Source organism: Mandrillus leucophaeus, unplaced genomic scaffold, assembly GCF_000951045.1.
Source record: "Mandrillus leucophaeus isolate KB7577 unplaced genomic scaffold, Mleu.le_1.0 Scaffold89, whole genome shotgun sequence".
Lineage (NCBI taxonomy): Eukaryota > Metazoa > Chordata > Mammalia > Primates > Cercopithecidae > Mandrillus > Mandrillus leucophaeus.
This window is the reverse complement of record NW_012109696.1, coordinates 5,423,985-5,429,999: the sequence shown is the minus strand read 5'-3', so window position 1 is coordinate 5,429,999 and position 6,015 is coordinate 5,423,985. Positions and strand designations below refer to the sequence as shown.

Genomic DNA, 6,015 nt, shown 5'->3' with positions numbered 1-6,015 from the left:
GCTGCTGAAGCCGTCCTTGAGTGCCCTGCATGCATCATCCTTAAAGCCTCAAAATAATTTGAGTCTCGTGTGGTCCAAAGCAAACACGGTCAGGATTTTCTCTATTTATCTTAACTTCTCCACCCGCTCGCAGATCTGATGGTCATTAACATGCACATTTGGAATAATCTGGAGGGCATTTCAGATTGCGGACACGCTGGCCCCAGGTTTTACCTGGGAGGGCCGTCTGAGGCCAGCAGGAATACTGTACCGGGGCTCAGGCCGTCACCCACAGCCAGAATGGAGAATGCTGTCCTGATGAAAGTCACCGCATCTTCTCATGGGCATGTTAAAAAAAGAAAAAGGAAAAGAAAGAAATGGAATTAACATGATTCCCCATTAAGAAGTTCTGAATTGCTGTAGTTCTAATAGTGTTTGCTTTATACCATTTTATTACCAATTCCATATTTCCTGAATTGTATCTTGAAATCTCAGCATCAGCTCTCTATTACAATCTAGCTTTAAAAATAAACACCCACTTGTAGGTATGTACCTATATGTATTTATGCCTGTGTGCACTTATTCTTAAAAACTGATTTTTGATGTGTCACATCAGCTATTTGGGGAAAACGTCATGTGGAAATCAAAGTGCATTTGGTCTCCGGCAAGGGGTTTGGAAAAGCACTATGGGACGACTTTGCAAAGCCTCTTTCCCGTGTATTTCAGAAGTCATGAGGTGTTAAGGGAAACGTGGGCCATGTGTTTGAAGTTCATTGACACAGAAGTCATCGGCATACTTGGTAAGAGACAATTTGATGCCCAGAAAGCCTTCTCAACTAGTTTCCGTATCTTTAGCTTTTGAAAAAAGAAATGATAACTGAAAACAAAATAATACAGAAACCTCAGAAGATTAAAATATAGTGGAGACAGCAGACATGCACAATGACCAAACATGTTTAACTCGGTAGAAGGTAGTTCACCAACCCAAAGCAAATTCCTGGTAGCTCCTATCACTGGTTTACGTAACATGGTGAAAACTGTTAAATGTCTTTCAGAGAAAGACTCATTTCGGTGATTACAGGCAGAAACACAAAAGAAATATTGCATGTTCTTTTTCTTTTGAAGCAGGTAATGTTGTGCAACAAGCAGCAGAATATCAAAGTTCTGAGCTTCTTTTTTTCAACTACCCCCTTTGACTTTTCTCTTAGATTATAGGCCAGAGAAATCCCAAAATGTGAAAATGTGGCCTTCGTTCGAGGTCCACTGTGGCCTCTGCTCATGCTTGGAACGTGAGCAAAGAGGTGGTTTTCCATTTTTAGGTTGAGAAGTCCTTCATATTTTCTTTTTTTAGTATAGGCACAGTCAAATATTTCATTCATCATTTATATTCTAATGTTTGGCTTGTGTTGGCCATTCTGTAAGGTACAAGTTGACCAACCTTGGTGAACAGGTAAAATGTGGGTGGTCCACGGTAGGCTCAGTGGATTGGTCCATTGATAAACTCACTAAGTGGTCTCTGGTCTTTATGTCTCCTTGTGATGCAAAACCATGGTCAGTGATGCCAACACTACCTGCGTTAGTGTTTACCTGGCCAGCCCGCCAGCTCTTCCTAGGGAGTAACAGGCTTCGGAGCAGCTCTGCCCAGAACTGTGGCTCTACTTGGCTATTTCCATGCTCAGAGAAGGCAGAGGGGTAGAGACAGAGAGGGGGGTAGCAAGAAAGAGAGGACTGGAGACCAGGGCGTGGCAATCTCTGAAGGCTGCCTGGTGCTGCTCACCAGGTTGTGAGGGTCAGGTGGGGTTTCAGTGGAAGCCCCTCTTGAGATCTGCTCTTCTGTCCAAGAATCTGGGGGACAGAATTGTGTATTTGGCCAAGTGTGTTGGCTCATGCCTGTAATACCAGCACTTTGGCAGGCTGAGGCAGGTGGATCACCTGAGGTCAGGAGCTCGACACTAGCTTGGTACATGGCAAAATCCCATCTCTACTAAAAATGCAAAAAATTAGCCAGGCATGGTGATGGGAGACTGTAATCCCAGCTACTTGGGAGGTTGAGGCAGGAGAATTGTTTGAACCTGGGAGGTGGAGGTTGCAGTGAGCTGAGATCATGCCATTGCACTCCAGCCTGGGTGACAGAGTGAGACCTTGTCTCAAAAAAAAAAAAAAGAAAAGAAAAAGAATTGTGTATTTGCACGTTTCTTTTCCTGCATAATTTAAAAAGTTAGAATAAAAATGAAATCTTTAAAAAGGTCAGATATCCCCTCCCTGGCCTTTGAAAAGACACCTCGTCTTAGCTTCCCTATACATATATGAAGGAAAGAGGCCTCACATCAGGAGTGAAGAAATTCACTAACTCTAGAGCATGAGGAATGGTCTGGAAACCAACCTCAGCCTCTCTCAGATCGCTGTCTGCCAGGAGGAAAAGCCCAGGTGCTCAGCACCTCAGTGGCCAGTCCTGAACCAAACCCTTGTCGAGGGCTGGCCTCTGCTTGCAGAAAGAAGTCTGCTCTGTAGACTCCTCCTGCTAGCTCCTCCCAGCACAACCTCGTTCAAATCCAAGGGTACAGGAGCCCCGTAGGACATCAAGATTAATTTATGACACAGCAGTCCCAGCCTCTCTTAACTGTTCTTCCAGTTCTGGGCCTGAGTTAACTTGTATTTTATTTTGTTTTTAAAATTTCTTCCTAAGCATACACATACACACTATATTTTATACATACCTGTAAGTGCATTTGTACTTAACATTGTAACAGAAACGTCTTCTGTGTTACTACAAATATTCTTAAATGTCCAGGAGCGTGAGCTTCACTTCACTCCTGTCTAACCCTATTCTACTTAGTGTTTTCTGGCCTTAGGAATGTGGATCCTTTGGCATCTCCCAGCCCCTCTTCCCTGCCCAGACACCCCAGTCCAGGGGCCTGCATGCAGTAGGGAGCCCCAGGACCATTCTTCTCAGAAGTTCAGGGAGGCCCAGGGCTGGGGGTCTGCTCCAGGGCAGGATGGACTTTTCCCACCAGCCAGGTTGGACGGGGAACAATTGCCAACTCAAGAGCACCAGCCAACTTACTTCATCTCTGCATGCTACTTTTCATTGTACTTCTTAGGCTGTAACAAGACATAGCCACTTATTTTAAATAAAGGAAATGTCTTCCACAAAATCAAGTTGTGTGTCTCGTCGTTGACATTGGCAAACATAGCTTAGGCCTGAAGCAGGAAACAGAGTCTATGGTGTGACGGTTCTCAAGCATGCAGCGTCTGTGCATGCACTGAACGTGCACCCATTTCCTCTGCCTCCTTCTCCTTCACGCATCCGGAACTGCTGCAAGCAAGCAGTCACATCACACCTCCCAACCACAGGCAAAGAACAAAAAAAGCAGCTGCCAGAAAAGATTTGGGAAATTTTCAAACTAGGTCTTCAACTGCAGTAAGAGTCACATTTAAGTAAAAGAGCTGCAGCCCAGCCGAGCTCTGTGCGGGCACTGCACCCCACACCCCTCCTGCTTTCTCCCCCAAACAATATCCAGCTGACCTTTGGTGAACAGACAATGTTTTATGAACTTAAGAAAACACAGGGATAGTAATCTGCTGGGGCTGCCGTAAAATGCCGTGGGCTGAGTGTCTTAAACAACGTAAGTTAATTTTCCCGCAGTTCTGGAGGCTGGGAAGTCTGAGATGGAGACTGGTGGGTTTGAGTTCTGGTGAGGGCTCTCTTTCTGGCTTGCAGACTGCCACCTTCTTGCTATGGCCTCACATGGTCTTTGTCTCTCATTGAGATCTTTGGACCTCAATGTTCTGGAAAAACCCTTTCCTCTGGCATTATGCTCTATACCACTCTATTTTAGGGCCACCCATGCCATTCAAAGAAAGGGCTGAAGACTGGAGTTCAGAAACAAGTGCTGGGCTGTACAGACGGCCTGGGAATCCACTGACCCACCTGGCCTCAGGGCTCTCAGGAGTAACTTCAGGTGCCTACACAATTCGTCTTCTGAGGTTGTCTCCAAACTCACAGGAAGCAAGGGGGTTTCTATTCCAGCTCCCCTCAGGCAGCAAGAGGCAAGGCACGCAACAGTGTGTGACGGGAGGCAGGAGTTATTGCAGAAATGGGGTAGGCCCCCAAGACAGAAGAGAAGAAACCAACAGAGAATCCTTCCCAGGAGCTCCAGGCTCAGCAAGTCACACCTCTCCTATGGGGCAAGGCAAGGCAGATGGGCGTGGGCCTCCTAGAGCACAGAGATCCTTCTGTCCACTCAGGAGTGGAGTCCAGGCCCTCAGGCAACTGAGGCTAGAGCACTGAGTCAGGGGACTCAACAAGACCACGCCTGAGTTGCAGATATGGCCACCTGGCACCTTGTAAACACACGCAAGCCACAGGTCCCCTTGCAGAGCAGAGCACTCAACTGCTTTGCCCAGGACCCCTGGGAAACAGCTCCTAGGTCTGCTGGCGAGATGGCCACCCACCATCTCAAACTCCACCAGGGAGCACTCTATCTGGGGGCAAACCACGCATAATTAACCCAAATGGACCTGCCGTGGTGGTCGCCCCACCCGAGCTGGCAGTCCCCATCAGCAGATCCCAATCTTTGTTTCAATAAGGGGCACCTATTAGGTTGGCTGTAAAACCGTGCAGAGCTTCTTTTGCAGCAATGTTAAGGTTGCACAGGAACCAGCGTTCTCCTGTCCTCTGAGTGCTGTCCTCACGCTGCTGTCCTCACCTGGGCCTGGGAATACCTGCACACCTTGCTGAGTCATGTGTACAGGATAACGAGAGCTCCTCCCCTTCGTGCAGATGCAAAAAAAGAGGCTGCACCCCCTTCATTCGAATGCCTGGCACGTTCTTCATCAACTCCATAGAAATTCTTAAGTGCTCAGAGTGAAATGCATTTTGTCAGAAGTCTATGAGGTTTTAAAACTCCGTATGCCTTTTTAATGACTAGCTGAATTCTCAACTCACTGATTCGTGAAGCTCACAGAGTACTATGGACGTATTCTAACAACTAGGGCCAAGCATTTTGGAAAAAAAACATGGACGGCTTACTTTGACCAAATGTTAAAAGAAGGCATAAAGTGAAATGATATTTATTTTACAATGGCGGAAGTCCTCAGGAAATGAAATGTGCTAATATATTTTGGCACATATGTATCCTTCTGATCACACCCATGTCCAAACGAGCTGTTTCTTAAGCTTAAATGGGAAGAAACAATCTACGAATGTTAAAGAAAATATGTGCTCTTTGGACGCTATTAAAGCAGGCTTAAAAGACAGATGAACCTCCAGCCAGGCTCAGTGGCCCATGCCTATAATCCCAACACTTTGGGAGGCTGAGGTAGATGGATCACCTGAGGCCAGGAGTTTGAGATTAGTCTGGCCAACATGGTGAAACCCAGACTCTACTAAAAATACAAAATTTCGCTGTGCATGGTGGCGCATGCCTATAATCCCAGCTACTCAGGAGGCAGAGGCAGGAGAATCATTGGAACCCAAGAGGTGGAGGTTGCAGTGAGCTGAGATCCCGCCACTGCACTCCAGCCTGGGTGATAGAGTGAGACTGTCTCAGAAACAAACAAACAAAAAAGACTGACAAACCTCCACAGTGACTGTGGTCACTCTGGGAGCGTGTTGTCCATTGCCAGTGGAGAGAGCCTTGCCAGGGTGGGGGAACCATATTGGAGTCACGCTGGGACCCCATGACCCCTAACACAGCCCCTAACAGGAGGCTTCTGAATGGCACAGTCCTCCCTCTCAGTGCAGTGCAGAGGCCACCAAATTCAGATCCTGGGGGTGTCTTGCAAGACAGTCTTCAATGCAGATCCCTGGGCCCCATTCCAGAGCTACTGAATCAGAATTTTGGGGTGGGGGTGAGTTGAGGACATTTATTTTTAACAAACTGTGAAGATGAGACCCACACGCTATAAATTTGGAGAGTTACCAACGCGCACCACGGGACTGGCTAGTGCAAGATTTTCCATCTCTTTGGAATGCACAGAATGTGTCTTGTTGGAGAGAGAACGGGAAGAGACCAAAAAAGGTTTCCCCAAACT

The 6,015-nt window shown here is 47.0% G+C and overlaps 1 long non-coding RNA gene across 1 annotated transcript in view; it reads right to left on the bottom strand.

The window, feature by feature from the left end:
• Positions 1 to 68: 68 nt before the first annotated feature.
• LOC105531482 overlaps positions 69 to 6,015 on the bottom strand; it is a 7,092-nt gene continuing 1,145 nt past the window's right edge. The window contains exon 2 of the long non-coding RNA XR_001004813.1: positions 69 to 313. This is a non-coding gene — a long non-coding RNA (uncharacterized LOC105531482). The remainder of the gene's footprint in view (positions 314 to 6,015) is intronic.